General features: G+C 38.7%; 1 protein-coding gene across 4 annotated transcripts in view; it reads right to left on the bottom strand.

Moving 5' to 3' along the window:
* The window catches only part of arhgap35a (Rho GTPase activating protein 35a), a 147,755-nt gene that overhangs the window by 98,810 nt on the left and 32,022 nt on the right, over positions 1-16,923 (bottom strand). For all 4 annotated transcript variants that reach the window (XM_072549375.1, XM_072549373.1, XM_072549374.1 and 1 more), the window contains exon 2: positions 1,710-1,785. The gene's annotated coding sequence lies outside the window, so the exon portion shown is untranslated. The remainder of the gene's footprint in view (positions 1-1,709; positions 1,786-16,923) is intronic.

The raw sequence follows: 16,923 nt of genomic DNA on the forward strand, positions 1-16,923 counted from the left end.
TCAGTGCTAGAAATCAGAAACCAAAAAAACTGGAGAAACTTAAAGTCTAGCAACATCTGTGAAGAGAGACACAAAGTTCACATTTTGAATCAAACGTGGCATCTTTAGTACTAAAGAAATTAAGAGCGATTTGAACTTGAAATATCAACTATTTCTCTCTCAAATTCTGCTAGGCCTGCTGATTTTGTCCAGCAGTTTTTGTTGTTGAAGTAGTTATCTAGGGTTAGAAATTAAGCTGCATTGGTGATAAGATGCATGCTTACTCACTTGAATTTTTTTTTGAAAATTAAGAGGGAACATTTTGTTTTTACAAACTTGTGTTGCTCTCTAAAGGTGAAGTACGCATGCCTGTAGGACTGTTATGAGTGATGAAAGCAATGCAAGGTTTTGAACTAACACACAAGGCTGAAGTATAATTTTTACAATGAGTGTTTGTAAGAAGGTATTTCATCGATATTTTTAACAAGCCAAGACAATAACTACAATCTAATCTCAAAACATCTGTACAGCAACCAAACTCTAAAGTCAAGCAAGATAACTAGTCTTCAGAGATTACAGCAGTGATTTTATCTGTTCAGTAATGTTGCTATGCAATTAGTGGTGAGATATGGGCATAGAACCAACTGGAGTGTGCCTCCATTCACTTATCACCAAAAGAATTTCAGTCACACTGCATGGAAACAAACCCTTCAGTTCAACTAGTCCACGCCAACCACATTCCCAAATTAAAGCAGTCTGGCCTGCCCATGCCTGGCCCATATTCCTATTACTGCACTAATCCAAATGTCTTCTGAACATTGTAATTGTACCCACATCCATTACTTTTTCTGGAAAATCATTCCACACATGAAACAAAGTATATAAAAATACTGACCCTCAGGTCCCTTTTCAATCTTTCTCCTCTCATCATAAAAATATGCCCCCCCACCCCAGTCTTGAACTCCCTTAGTTTAGGGAAAAGACACTTGCCATTCATCCTATCCTTGTCCCTCAATTTTATAAACTTGTAAAAGGCCACCCCTCCGATGCTCCCGTGAAAGAAGTCCCAGCCTATCCAGCATCTATTTATAACTCAAACCCTCCAGTCCTGGCAACATCCTGATAAATCATTTCTGAACCTTCTCCAGTTTAATAATATCTTTCCTCTAATAGGATGACCAGAACTGGACAATATTCCAGTAGAGGCTGCACCAATGTCCTCTACAACCTCAACATGTCATCTTAACTCCTGTACTCAAAAGGAGAGAAAGTGCATTAAATGCTTTCTTAACCACACTATCTACTTGCGATGTGACTTTCAAAGAATTATGTACTGAACCCCTAGGTCTCTCGGTCCCCCTAGGGCCCCATTAACTGTACAGGTCCTGTCCTTTATATTACCAAAACGCAGTGCCTCACATTTCGTCAAATTATATTTTTGTTCAATTTATAGAGACAAAACAGTAAAATCCACAGTGCAGTCACCTTGAAAATCTATAGCAGCCTTAAGGCTAAAGGAGTAGAGAAGGTTAGATAAGTTAAAATATGTTTAATGATTGCTATCTTTTAGTTAAGTTAAATGGCACTTGTGGCAATATCTATCACCCATGTAATCCTTTTGGGATTAGATCAGAGAACCTAAGCATAATGTCATAATCAAATCAATGTCATGATCAACTTGTCCATGAAGTTAGATTATTCCACAGTCAACACATTCTTATGTTACTTACCTCCAATCTGAATATGCAGGTGAGATTTTGTCTCAACACCACCAGTCATCCTCTACTCCTTCCAGTCAATTTTATGCTGGAGAGAAAAAAAAAAGGAGAATGATTAGGAATACAATGAGATAAGTTAGCTTGTTGCATTATGGAAAAAGTAATTTTTAATGCAAAGAACCAATATTTTCATAACGTGAATTTCATTCAGAAATTCAAAGGATCTTAGAAACAGTTTAATAAAGTTCAGATTTCTGGGCATGATCTGAATTCTAGGATTTAAAAATTATATTTTTATTCAATCTCTTCCCAGGATTGTACAAAACTACAGAGAATTGTGAACACAGCCTAGTCCATCATACCATGTAAACATCCTTTCATTGACTCCATCTATATTCTTTGCTGCCTTGGAATGGCAGCCAACATGACCAACGGCCCCACCCATGGTTATAACCTCTTTCAACCTCTTCCATCGGGCAGAAGATATAAAAGCATCAACAAGTGCAGGAACAGCTTCTTTCCCACTGTTAAGACTTCTGAATGGACCTCAAATGTTAAATTTAAATGTTGATCTCACTTTGTGCAGTTTTTCTGCAGCTTCAGCTTTGTATTCCTCACCTTTGTCCTCCTGCCCGTATATATTTTGAACAGTATGATGTGCCTGCCTGTACTGCATAAAAACCAAAAACTTTTCACTGTATCTAGGGTACATTTGACAATAATTAATCAATTTCACCTGTATTATTTCAGTTAAAGCATTGCCGAGATTACACTAAAGACCCACAAAAAGCCAAAGGGTCACCACTAGAAAACACGCTGAGAAATACACATGCAATTCATCTCATTGTTCCATCATTATTCCGTCAGTACTTCATCCTGTTGAGATTTCATTCAAAAATACTTCAAACAAGTGCACAAGAAATTTTCACACAGTCCATTAAATTACAGGTCCCCCAATCACCCATTGTACTCTATGCTACTTTCTCCCCACCTCCACCCTCCTCTAGCTTATCTCTCCAAGCTTCAGGCTCTCTGCCTTTATTCCTGAAGGGCTTTTGCCTGAAACGTCGATTTTGCTGCTCCTTGGATGCTGCCTGAACTGCTGTGCTCTTCCAGCACCACTAATCCAGAACCATTAAATTACAAGTCATTCTACAATAACACGTTTTGTTAACACGACTGGGGACGCGGTTTCTAAAGCGTGAACTTTTAAAATGTGCTTTGGCTGTAAGACAATGACATTAACGCTAAGCGTTATAGAAAAAGTGTGCTTTAGAAACAATGTGGGGTTACACAAGAATGCAACCATTGTGTTAAAGAACTACCTTTACTGGAATTTTACAGCACAAAAACACAAGTTATTTGAACCAACCAGCCAAATGCTCCACAGGAATGTTCTCACTCACTCTCTCTCGCCTCAATCTTTGTCTAACTCCACCAAAACATTTTTTATTCCTTTCTCCCTTGTTACTTATCTGATCATTCTTTAAATACATCTATCCTGCCCACATCAACACTCCCTGAGGTAGCAAGTTTCACATTCTCACCACTCTGGTGAATGAAGTTTTGCCTGAATTTCACATTTCATTTATTCAGAGTTTCATTTTGTGGGGAAGACCAAAGATAAACAATCTTCCAGTTGGAAAAGGTCTGTGGTGCTCACACCTCTGTCAAATAGATGTTCAGGTTTTAGAACTATAGAGGGCGCTAGTCTCTCCAAGGAAAACGGAAGGGTTGTTGGATATTGGACACTCGGAATGGTCCTTTTGTTAAGCAGTGCTTGAAAAAATTTAATAGAATTGTTAATGGGGACACTCCTGTCAGGAGCATAGACAGGAGATTCTGCAGCAGTGACCGTAAATTTAGGATGGTTTGTTGCTTTCCTAGTGCTCAGAATAAGGATGTCTCTAAACATTCCAAGCATAAAGATGAAATTGAGAAGTCAGTACAGTAATTTCGTACACACTGGTAGCAATGACATTTTTAGGGAAAGATTAAAGCAGCAGGGTGTGAATTTAAGAATGGTAGAAGACTACAAAATAGAACGTTAGAAAAAGTATTAAATTTCTGGTTTTCTCCAATACCAAACTCAAATGAGGGAAAGAACAAAAGGTTAAAGGCGATAAATCAATGGCTGAAGATCTGGTGTACTGTACAGGGATTCAAGGTTTTGGACAATTGGAATGCCTTTTGGGATAGGAAACACCTGTTCAAAAAGGATGGATCTGACCTAAACTGCAAGAGGGACCAATATCTTAGCAAGGAGATTTGCTCATTACATTAAAGGGAGACTTTATACTGATAGAATTCTTCCACTCCCCCCACTCTAAGTAGCAGTGTAAACAGATGGGGAAAGGTTCTGAATGTAAGGGCAGCTCATTAATTAGAAAAGATGACAAGTGACAGTCAGAGAACACAGTAACTCTGAAGAGCTAAATTAAGTTTATTTCAGTGCAAGGGGTCTTATGGCTAAGGCTGATGAACTCAGCATGTTTAAAAATATGAACGGGGACATTATAGCTATTACAGAAACTTGGCTGAGAGATGGACAAGAACATGGTGCTGGAAAAGCACAGCCAGTCAAACTGCAGAGGAGCAGGAGAGAAGATGTTTCGAGCATAAGCTCTTCATCAGGAATCCTTCAGAATGTTGTAGGAATGAGAGAGGTCATTACGAGACCCCTTGCAGAAATATTTGCATCATCCCTCACTTCTGGTGAGGTGTCTGCTGACTGGAGGTTGGCTAATGTTGTATTTTTATTTAAGGTAGGTTGGAAACATAAACAAAGGAAACTATAGTGAAAAATTCACCCAGGAAGCCTAATTTTTCTCCTTCTCGAGTAGGAGCATCCACATATTGTTAAAGAAAATTTTCTTGAACACACTTCAATTCTTCACTATGGACCACTGCTGGTCACAGGCCCCCCAGTCTGAAAGCAACCCTCCACATCACTCAGTCTTCTTTCATTAATCCAATTATGTATCCAACTGGCAAGCTCAGCCTGAATTCCATGTGACCTAACTTTACCAATTAGTTTACCACGCAGAACCTTGTTCAAGTCTTTAATAAAATCCATATAAACTTCTATTGCTCTGCCATCAGTAATCTTTTTGGTAATTTCCTCAAAAAACTCAATCAACTTTCTTCACAAAACCGTGCTGACTACCCTTAATCAATTTTTGCCTCTCTAAACGTCCATAAAGCCTAACTTTTATAATCATTTCCAACAATTTACCCACAACCAAAGTCAGACTCTTAAGTCTATAGTTTTGATTTGCTGTACACAAAAAAAGACAGGGAGAACTATCAATATTGATTACTACCTCAAATCTATTAGTGAGCAAATTACTGATATTGGAATCTGTACTAAAAATAAATGCTGGGGGTCACAGCAGGTCAGACAGCAATCATGGAGAGAAAGCAAGCTAATGTTGAGTCCAGATGACTCTTTAGAGCTGAAATAAAGAGAGAGTATTAGTGAGCTACCACCTTGCCAAAAACTCAACCAATGGATTGCAAAGCTCAGCGATCTTACCACATCCACTCATGAACAGTGATGCACAATTATACAACCAAAAGGTGGCAGTTCCAGTGTTAGGTTATTTTCCCAGAGTTTTCACACACAAGATACAATTCGCACACACCGACTTCTGCAACCAGTTAAAATTTAAAGCCTGTACAAGTTAGGTGACCCCTACGATCCTCCTTGCAAGTGTGCGAAGTCAAGTCAAAAGAGGGCCTGAACAAAGAAAAGACATCCCCTTTATACAGATCAGTTCGTAATGCTCACAGCTACTCTGGCGACTCCCCCACCCCCACCCCCAAAACCACATTACCCCAGGTACAATGGTAGGATGAGGTCATCTTCAGAGATAATGTAAGTGTAAATGCCCTAATCCTAGGGAATCATTAAGCAAACTATTTCCTAACTCAGTGATGTCCTAGCTTCAGGGAATGGCTATGAAAACATTTCTGAATGGAAGGGACTGACAGAGTTTAAACTGATAATAGCAGGAGTAGTAGTAAATGGCTGCCCAAATGAAGTAAGAGTCATCCACATTCCTGCATGAAATGTCACCCCACCAACTTCCATAATATTCAGCTTCTGGAGGAAGCCAGCACAGTTTAACCCTTTAGTATTACATTAAAGTCTAGAGAGATAGTCCAATTTGATCTTTTAACATTACATGAGGACATCCCATCCTCAATGATGGGAATCCAGTACATCAGTACAAAAGACATCAATGAGGGGAACAAAGACATCAAATGGGAGCATCACCACCACCAACATGGTGATGTGCCAAACCACTTAGTTCTCTCGATTGAAACTATATTTTCCTTTCTTCACTGTTACTGAATCAAAATCCTTGAACAAAGACTAACTATACCACATGCATTACAGTGTGAGAGGAGGCAGAACAAAAGCACCTTCAGATGGTAATTAGGCATTGGTAACAAATACTTTGCCTGTGACACTTGCATATTGCAAAGAGTCTTTTAAATTCTGAACTTCTCCATTGAAAGCACCATGACCTTTGTATTCTATCAGCTCAAGATATAGGTTCCTGCAGCTCAGGCAAGCCAAATTGCTGTAATGGAAATTTTACCAAAACAGCCCCAAACATCAGAAACAAAAAGATTAGTGTGACCAGGCATGGCAAAAATTGAAATCGCTACATCTGGAGATCACAGCTCCGCTCTGCCATCACAATTGCATGTAGGATGAATATTCTCCTCTGTACTTTTGTTTTTTAATTATTTTATGTGTTATGTTCCCTGTCAATGGTATTACGGGGCAAGTCAGATTTCAAATTGAAATCTGGCTCACTAGACCATAAGCTTTATTTTTCTTTTTGTTCATGAGGTTACTCATTGCAAATATTCATAGCAGGCTACCAATGTACTTTCAACAAAAACTATTTCTCCACACCAAAAAAAATTAGATGAGTAAAGAACAATTGGATAATTACATTGCAAATATTAGGAAGAAAAATTCATCCCTTTGGCCTTAAGGATATTCAAATCTCTGAAGCATCACACCCAGCCCATGCTTCTTGTTCAGCTGGCACAGCTAACACTGATTCTTTTTTAGTAAATTTCTGCACTATTTTCTTCCTATAATGTCACAGAATCCTTTAAAACAAACTTCTCATGCATCACTCCATCTTCGCTCCCTAAACTCATAATATAAATGGGTCCTGTAGGATGTCAAAATGAAAAGTACAGATGGTGCAAAGTTTTGACTCTTAAAAATCAGAAATTGCTGGCGTGGCAGCGTCTGTGAAGAGAAATCAGAATTAACTGCAGTTCTGAGGAAGGGTTACCATCCTTCCCTTGTAGGATGTCCAGTTCTGACAACTCCAGAGACTTGGACTTGTGTAGTTCACGGTTTAGAAATTCAGGACTTCTCCCCTGCCCAGACTATTTGAACACTGCTACTAAGAGCACTTTTGCAGTTCTAAATAAGGTCTCTGAATGAATCTGTTTGTGATCTTCTCTGACTCAGGAGATCAAACTCAAATCAACAAACAGCTTAGCAACTAACTCCCCAGATGGAAGGATGATGAGTTAGCTTAGATCACATGATTTCTGGTAAATGTTTGAATTCACTGTTCAAATTTTTGTTTTGAACTTTTTAAAAAAAAAAGGTCAAAAAAACTTTAAAGTCGAAAATTAAAACTCAGTTTCATTGAATCTAAGCCCCAAGTCTCCAAATTATAATACATTATGTCATTTCATCACACATGGAACATGGGCATCACTGGTTTGTTGCCTGCCTCTAATTGACCTTAAAACTCAGTTGTCAGCAATGTAATTAAGAATCAACTGCAATGTGATGGATCTGCAGTCACACATAGACTAGACCAGGTAAGGACAACAGATTTCCTTTTGCAAGTGAATTTTTAATGACATTAGTGAGGCTTGTTTTCAATTCCAGAATTTATTAAATTGGTGAGGTTCACAATATGCGCTGATAGAAGAACTGGCAATTCATATTTAGTTACAAGTTCTCCCTGTCCTGAATGGGATGCATTCCTTCCTTGTATCAGTGCATTTGCAAAGAGTCAAGCACAGTAGCTCTCATGCTCATTTCCTAAAGACATCTTGTTTTTTTTAAAATTTCATATACAAGCCCAAGTGCATATATCAAGCCTAGAATTTATTACTAGACTCCAACTCTTCTGGAGAGCACTGACAAATCAACTACAGTACTGTGGATCTGAATTCACATGTAGGCCAGACCATGCAAGGACATTAATATCCTTAGAAAAGGAAATCTTTGAACCAGATGGGTATTTACAGCAGTGACTGAAAGTCCGTTTTAGCTTTCAGTTCCAAATTTTTTGTTAAACCAATTGAATTAAAATCTACCATGTGATATGCTTGGATTTGAACCGGTGAACATTAGCCTGGGCAACTGGATTGTTAGTCCAGACATAACGTGTCAGCAACTCCACATACTAATATAGATCGGATGTCAATTGTAGCACCACCACAAGTTGCATGGCAGAGGCCAGCTTTCTCAGTACCCAATGGGAATTCAGTAAGGATCTCCTTCCATCTATGGTTTATTATACAGGGCACTGACTTTAGTCACTACCTAATTAAAGGACAAGGGAATTAAATTCTGGTATTTTCAGGAAATTCATTTGAGAGACTGGCACTCAAGCAGAATCTACAAAGTTCCAATTAACATAACCATTAAACATTGCTGTAATACATCAAAGGCCAATTATGGTCAGATTAATCCTGTGGGTCTTGTTGTCTTTATAAGACTAAACACCACTGTTAAGAATAGAGGCTATTTACAAGAAGAAACTAATGCACCATCAAGGCCATCACCCAACAATCACAGCAGAAAAATTACATCAGAGTAGCATCAATTCTTTCAGGGATCAATATAAATAACTCAATTATACTACACAAATGTTCAAACAGCCTGCATACTTGATAAATTATTACTGCCTACACTGTATCATGACTGACAGGGGAATTGCACTTTAATTCCAGAAACAAAATAACTGATATTGCAAACAGTAGCTTATCAACAAAAAAAATTTGCAGACAATTTTAAAAAGCAAAAGAATAAGTAAGATAACACACTCAATTAGTGAGGATTACCGAGCACTAGCTTAACAAGTACTCAATGCTGCTTCCATTTGGATGCTTTTTTAAAAACACACATTGGGATGAAATGGAATAATTTTTTTTGGAAACTACCAATGACTGGAATTTGGCTGAGAAGGAAAGATCAAACTATATTTAATATACTTAAACTTTTGAATATAAATGAAAGGGTAAGAAAATATGACAATTTGACAGGCTCAGAGCTCTCATTAGTAAGGCACATACACTAAGAGCAGAGGACCTGCATAACAGCATTCCGCTACTTGAAAGGATGATCATTGCTATACAAAATAGCACATTGCTGTGGAGCATGCTCACTGGTAAGGGAAAAAACTACGATGCGATGCAAATTGGCAAACTTTCAGTACCAGGCTACACTGTTACCTAACCGGTGTTCTCACTGGGTTTATTTTGCCAATGAAAAATTGCACTTAGAAATTAATTTCTTTCTCCTGTCATATTCTTAATTCATCACCCCAAATTGCTGCTGCCACAACCACCAAACAATGACCAGCCCTTCATTATGTAGCATAAACTTATCTTTCTTGCGCAGTACAGCAGGAGAGAAAAGAAAAACAAAATGCAAACTGTGTCCTATTGGGACGAGAAACTGGCAAACCGTATGCCAGTCTTCACAAAAAACTTTAAGCTATCTTTTCAGATACTAATCAATTGATGTACATTTCAATATTTTGTTGTTCTTTCCTAATTGTATTTCTCAATAGCCACAAGTACAAATATTAATGCATCCAAATATTATACTTTACAGAAATCGTGTAATGGAAACATTCCCTGCATTGAAGGGATAATTAAGACTAGAGTTAACTTATTTCCACAGAATAAGGCAAACTGCAGTTTTAATCTTTAATTTTCATTGCTTAAAATCGAGGAGCTTCAAAACTTCTCCAGCTGGTTAAAGTTTATGACTAAGATACAATAACCAGAAAGTCTCAATTCCATACCTGAATGCTCGGTTTTAACAGAAACAGAACTTTTAAAAGGATTTGATCATGTTCAGTTTAATTAAGTAATGCTTTGTACTTGCTTGAGTAGATCATCTGACAGTGTACTTAATACAATTGTAGTTCCTTTTAAATATTTAATAATTGTTATTAAAGTAACTGTAGACACTTAAAACTTATGACAACTACAGGAGTTATACACAATGAATTCTGGTCACTTAGTTTTATTTTTGAACATTTTAGGGAGGGAAGCTATGATAAAGTGCTATATTTTTCCAATTTTATGGTCACATCCACAAACAAGGAAGCAACACTTCCCTCCAGTCTGAAATCATTGTAGCAATTGACAAGTAAGGTTACACCATACAATACCTCAGAATTAAAGGTCAGTTGCGGAGAGAAAAAGTAACTGGAAAAGATAGGACAAGAAAGGAACATCCTTTTTCAGACAAAGCTCAACACGATAACACTTTCTCCAAGCTAACTTCCAGCTGATTTTAGCCAAACTGACTGGAGACAAGAACAAAAATGCTAGAAGTAGTCAACGTGTCAGGCAGCATGAGTGAATGAAAATAAGGTTAGCGTTTCATTTCCATGACCTCTACCAGAGCCAAACAAAATAATTATCAATCAAATAGGAATTTCAGAAGGAAATTCTTTGACCAGCTAATCAGAATATGAAGTTCTCCAACACGGAGTGGCTGAAACCGAAAATTGAAAGGATGCTAAACAAACAAATGCAAGGAGAAAACAGAGTAGAACACTGATCAGAATTGAATGCATGATGAAAAGAGGTTCGAGAGGTACATAAACACTGACAAAACTGGATGAGCAGAATGGCCTGTTTCCATTGTATATCACTTGTCAATTAACCTTTCATTGATCTGTATTTTTGTTCTCTGGTCCCATTTCTAGTCACGTGAACAAACCATTGACAATCAAGGAGCTTCAGTAAACAGTAAATTAAGATTGGGTAGTACTGAGCCAAATGATTAAATATATCCTTACATTGACCCTGGTCTGTGATGGATCAGGAAAAACTGAAAATAAAACTGACTTTAGTGTCTCTGGAATAGGTGAAGATGCAATATGTAAGCTGAATCCTATTTTCTGAAATCTATTACACACTTCTGGAAATGCTTTATTATAGGTATAGTCAGAGGTTGGATGTTGAAAGGCTACAATAGTAACTTAAGAAACCATGTTCAATAAACCTAATAATCTGCAGGCCTTCACCATAAAAATTACTGAATCATCATTAAAAAGCTTACCAATTCTTAGTGCCTGCTGAAGTGGCTTGGCAGGTTACTCAGCTGTAAAACAATTGCTATAGAAGGGTAGCCAAGGACCAGCAGTGAGACCTTACCAGCACTGCCCACATATAGGAACAAACCAGAACAATCCAAACTTATCCAAAAACGGATGACAGCCAAAGAGGCTAGAAATGGGGAATATTTGTATATTTTTCAAAAAATGTTTGTCTCTAACAGATGTCTGAATTTCAGAAGCCAGAAAGACTCTGCACATTGAAATAACCTGAGACTCTGTCAAAATTCACGTATGATAAAGTGACCTTTGATAAACTGGGAGCCTCTTTTTGTACATTGAGGGAAACACAAATCATATGCACTCTAAAGTCCAAAAGTCACATTATTTAAACACAGTAGCATTAACACAAAAGTTCATGCCCACAATACCTCACATGACAAGTATCATAGCATAAAAGGATGAAAGGTTTAAAAAAGTGCCCATATCAATCCCATAAACAATTCAGTTATAGTAGATAAAAGGTGCTGGAAAGTAGCTGCAATCGTGACTTTCAGTCAAGGACAAAAATGACATGCAAACCATGAACTCTTAAAAAATATATATATTTTCCTGGTAGGTTTTTAAGCAGAAAGAATCAGACAGCTGACTGCACTGCTGATTTGGAGGTCGTTCAGATGATCAATCACCAGGCACTCAGGTGGAAAGACAATCCAGAAAGCCACTATCCATGACATGAAAGTTCTGGCCTGATGGTAGTAATACTCAGTTGAAATCTAACAGCCTTTTTTGCCTGTGCTCCAGATTCTTTTCCGGATATCTTCATCGAGGATGTTAACTATTGCCAGAGGCAATGGAACTGTCCCAGGGCAGCAGAAGCACAAATCAAACGGTCACATTTCAGCTCTGTTAACATTCAAAATAGTGTTACAGAAAACAGGTTTTGAAGGTTTTATCAGCAAATCAACAAATTAAAAGCAAGATTTATTTTTTGGAAAGGAGTAGGGGGTAACATAATATTATGAATAATACCCCGCACACGCTCCCAGTTGATACTGCAATAGTTCAATTCTCCCTAACCCACTAACCTTGAGCAGATTGAATCAGCTTGGCTTTGTTGAAAGCACGCTTGTCATGAGAGTTTATAGGTTTAAGCCTCACACTGTACAGTCATGAAATATCAAGACCCTGTCAATTGGTCACATGATTCAAAGTAATGTTAAGACATGCTGAAACATTTTGTTATAATGTGTGAATTCAATTGGAGTCATAGAGATGTACAGCACAGAAACAGACCCTTTGGTCCAACTCATCACATCCAGATATCCCAACCTAATCGAGTCTCACCTGCCAGCACCCAGCCCATATCCCTCTAAACCATTTTTATTCACATACCCATCCAGATGCCTTTTAAATGTTGCAATTGTCCCAGCCTCCACCACTTTCTGACAGCTCAGTTGATACATATACACCACACTCTGTGTGAAAAGATTGCCCCTCAGGTCCCTTTTATATCTTTCCCCACTCACCCTAAACCTACGTCCTCTTGTTCTGGACATGCCCAACCGAGAGAAAAGACCTTGTCCATTTACCCTATCCATGCCCCTCATGATTTTATAAATCTCTATGGTCACCCCACAGACTCCGATGCTCCAGGGAAAACAGCCCCAGCCTATTCAGTCCCTCCCTATAGCTCAAATCCTCTAACCCTGACAACATCCGTATAAATCTTTTCTGAACCCTCTCATGTTTCACAACATCCTTCTGAAAGGAAGGAGACCAGAACTGAGTGCAATACTCCAACAGTGACCTAACAAATGTCCTATACAGCCGCAGCATGACATCCCAACTCCTGTACTCTAACCAATAAAAGCATACCAAACGACTTCTTCACTATCTTATCGACCTGCTACTCCACTTTCAAGGAGCTATGAACCTGCACTCCAAGGACTTTATTCAGCAATAATCCCTAGGACCTTACCATTAAGTGTATAAGTCCTGCTAAGACTTGCTTTCCCAAAACACAGCACCTTGCATTTATCTAAATTAAACTCCATCTGCCACTCCTCAGCCCATTGGTCTATCTGATCAAGATCCTGTCGTAATCGGAGGTAACCTTCTTCACTGTCCACAGCACCTCCAATTTTAGTGTCATTGAGTCAGAGATGTACAGCATGGAAACAGACCCTTCGGTCCAATCCGTCCATGCCGACCAGATATCCAAACCCATTCTAGTCCCACCTGCTAGCACCTGGCCCATATCCCTCCAACCCCTTCCTATTCAAATACCCATCATAATGCCTCTTAAATTGTTGTAATCGGACCAGCCTCCACCACTTCCTCTGGCAGCTCATTCCACCCTCTGCGTGAAAAGGTTGCGCCGTAGGTCTCTTTTATATCTTTCCCCTCCCACCCTAAACCTATGCCCTCTAGTTCTAGAATCCCCGACTCCAGAGAAAAGACTTTGCCTATTTATCCTATCCATGCCCCTCAATTTTGTAAACCTCTATAAGGTCTCCCCTCAGCCTCCGACGCTCCAGGGAATACAGCCCCAGCCTGTTCAGCCTCTCCCCGTAGTTCAAATCCTCCAACCCTGGCAACATCCTTGTCAATCTTTTCTAAACCCTTTCAAGTTTCACAACGTCTTTCCGATAGGAAGGAGACCAGAACTGCACGCAATATTCCAACAGTGGCCTAACCAATGTCCCGTACAGCCGCAACATGACCTCCCAATTCCTGTACTCAATACTCTGACCAATAAAGGAAAGCATACCAAATGCCTTTTTCACTATCCTATCTATCTGCGACTCCACTTTCAAGGAGCTATGAACCTGCACTCCAAGGTCTCTTTGTTCAGCATCACTCCCTAGGACCTTACCATTAAGTGTATAATTCCTGCTAAGATTTGCTTGCCCAAAATGCAGCACCTCGCATTTATCTGAATTAAACTCCATTTGTCACTTCTCAGCCCATTGGCCCATATCCCGTTGTAATCTGAGGTAACTCTCTTCGCTGTCCATTACACCTCCAATTTTGGTGTCATCTGCAAACTTACTAACTATACCTCTTATACTCGCATCCAAATCATTTATGTAAATGACAAAAAAATAAGAGGACCCAGCACCGATCCTTGTGGCACTTCACTGGTCACAGGCCTCCAGTCTGAAAAACAACCCTCCACCACCACCCTCTGTCCTCTACCTTTGAGCCAGTTCTGATTCCAAATGGCTAGTTCTCCCTATATTCCATGAGATCTAACCTTGCTAATCAATCTCCCATGTGGAACTTTGTCAAACGCCTTACTGAAGTCCATATAGATCGCATCTACTGCTCTGCCCTCATCAATCTTCTGTTACTTCTTCAAAAAACTCAATCAAGTTTGTGAGACACTATTTCCCATGCACAAAGCCATGTTGGCTATCCCGAATCTATCCTTGCCTTTCCAAACACAAGTACATCCTGTCCTTCAGGATTCCCTCTAACAACTTGCCCACCAGAGGTCAGGCTCACTGGTCTATAGTTCACTGGCTTTTCTTCCGACATCTCACCTGTGACTATCTATCTATGATACAAATATCTCAGCAAGGGGTCCAATTGTTGCAACACCTTGCACGACACTGGACTGCAAACCTTTTTAACAATTTCATTTAAATAATAATTTCATTATTAGGTGGGGTAGGAAGTTGCAAAAGCAGCGCTCAACGTCCAGTGCAGTACCTTTACATATCATTGTCTTTCAACATTTTTGTAAAATATGGAAAGGCAGCAGATACATGGAGACACCACCACTACAAGCTCAAACTTCACACTATCCTAACTTGGAAGTACATGGTTACCACTTCAGTTTCACTTCTGGAATTCCCTCCCGAACAGAATGGAGGGTGCGCTGTAGACCTCTCAAATTCAAAATGTAATTAAGGCAATAAACCCAGTCTTGCCAGCAGCATAAATAAATAAAAATAAAAAACAGTTCCACCTATCCTGTTTTATCTCCAGAGAAGCTATCTGCTCCAGTTTCCTGTTTCTCAATATTTATGAATACTTTTCAACCACTGAATTCCTACTAATGAATTAGTTTCTGGTAACTTCCATATTCTAATAACTTAGTATAGAAAAACTTCTACACCTCCGACTAATGTTTTTAATTATTAATCCTTAAATTGTTCAGTAAGTCAAATGAGAATAACTTAAGTCAAAAACTTCAAACCTTCTCAAACCTAATTGACGTTTTCTAATATCAGCCCATTTCCTGCTGAACGCTGAATTTGCAATTCAGAGAAGTTCACATCATAACTGTCCCTTCACCCCAGCTATCATTCCAAGTTCATCTAAAATGCCTATTTTCTACTTTTAAAAATGGCCTCTCAAAACTGCAAATACCATACCCAAGTTGATGGAATTTTATCAATTTAATACTATTCACACTTTTGTATTTTGATAGACATGTAGATTTACAATTTTTTTTCCCCAAAATTCAACCTAGATTTCTGCTCAAGATCATTATAACCATGCATTCAATAGACAGCTTTCTAATGTTACCCTTGACTATTATGAGTATTTCAATTTGCTAATTTTAGACTAAGTACAGTAAACTAAATTACCACCTTCCTTTATTAAAGGAAGGGTGGGGCCCTCTTGTGGTGCAGTGCTAGCATCCCTACCCTGAACCAGGAGCTCAGGGTTCAAGTTCCACCTGATCCAGAGATAGAGTCAGAGATGTACAGCATAGAAATAGACCCTTCGGAGATGTGTAATAACATCGCTGAACACATTGATTAGAAAGCAGGTTAAAACAAGGGTGCAACTTCACTCACTTCTTTCAAGTGATTAACAAGAATTTTGTACAATACTTGCATTATTTCCTCAAACATTTCAGCATTCTAGAGTAAATCTGGTAAGGTTAGTCAGGTCAACCACCATTGACGTGGTATCTTAGCTTTAAGCCAAACTTTATTTAAAATTGATTAAGCATATACATGGTGCCAACTAGTTTTTAAATCAACTGAGATGTTTCTTAGGTGATTAGTTTGGAACTAGGCTTCCAAACAACCTTCCAAGATGTTATCTTTTTAATAAAGCAGGAGATTGCATGAATTTAAGCCTAATCTTGTGCTATGATTTTATTAGCCACTGCATCTTGGTCAATCCTTTAGCTTGCTGTCAAAAGAAAAGTACTCCATACATGGAACAGAAAAAAGGTTGTTAAATAATTTTGCATGAACAACTTTAATCAGCTTCAAACTGCACAGGTATAGCAGCTAGGCTCATTTTGGCTCTAATTAAAAATGCAATTATACCAATACCTATCGATTAAAAGCAGCATCAGTTGGCAGTAGCTCAATATTCAAAGAAATGTATTCTTACCTCCGAGCCAGGAGGCCTGGATTCAAGTTCCACCTGATCCAGAGGTGTGTTATAACTTCTGAGTAGGTTGATTAGAAAATATCTGAACCCATTTAGAGGACTGTTCTTCTGCTGTAGTAGTACTGTCCATACCACTGGATTTGGAGGACCATTTTTATGCCACACCTGCTTGAGAGGTGTGTACAGCCCTCTGTGATAGGTTGATTTTTTTTTAAATCTATAAATGGATGTGTCCCTATCTGATTCAGGAGGCCTGGGTTTGAGCCCCACCTGTTCCAGATATGTGCATGAGCATGACTAGAAAACATCTATGAGTGGATTATATTTGTGCAACAGTTGTAAATCCCTCCCTCTGAGCTGGAAGGTCCAGATTCAAGTTCCATCTACCCAGTAGGTGGCACAGTATGTCTCAACTGGTTGGTTAAAATAACTGTAGCTGGGAGAGGATAGATCTCCTCATTCTTATAAGAGCTCTTGTGAAGCTGTGGTGGTTTCCCTAATTCTGA

This window comes from Chiloscyllium punctatum, chromosome 29 (assembly GCF_047496795.1).
Source record: "Chiloscyllium punctatum isolate Juve2018m chromosome 29, sChiPun1.3, whole genome shotgun sequence".
Classification (NCBI taxonomy): domain Eukaryota; kingdom Metazoa; phylum Chordata; class Chondrichthyes; order Orectolobiformes; family Hemiscylliidae; genus Chiloscyllium; species Chiloscyllium punctatum.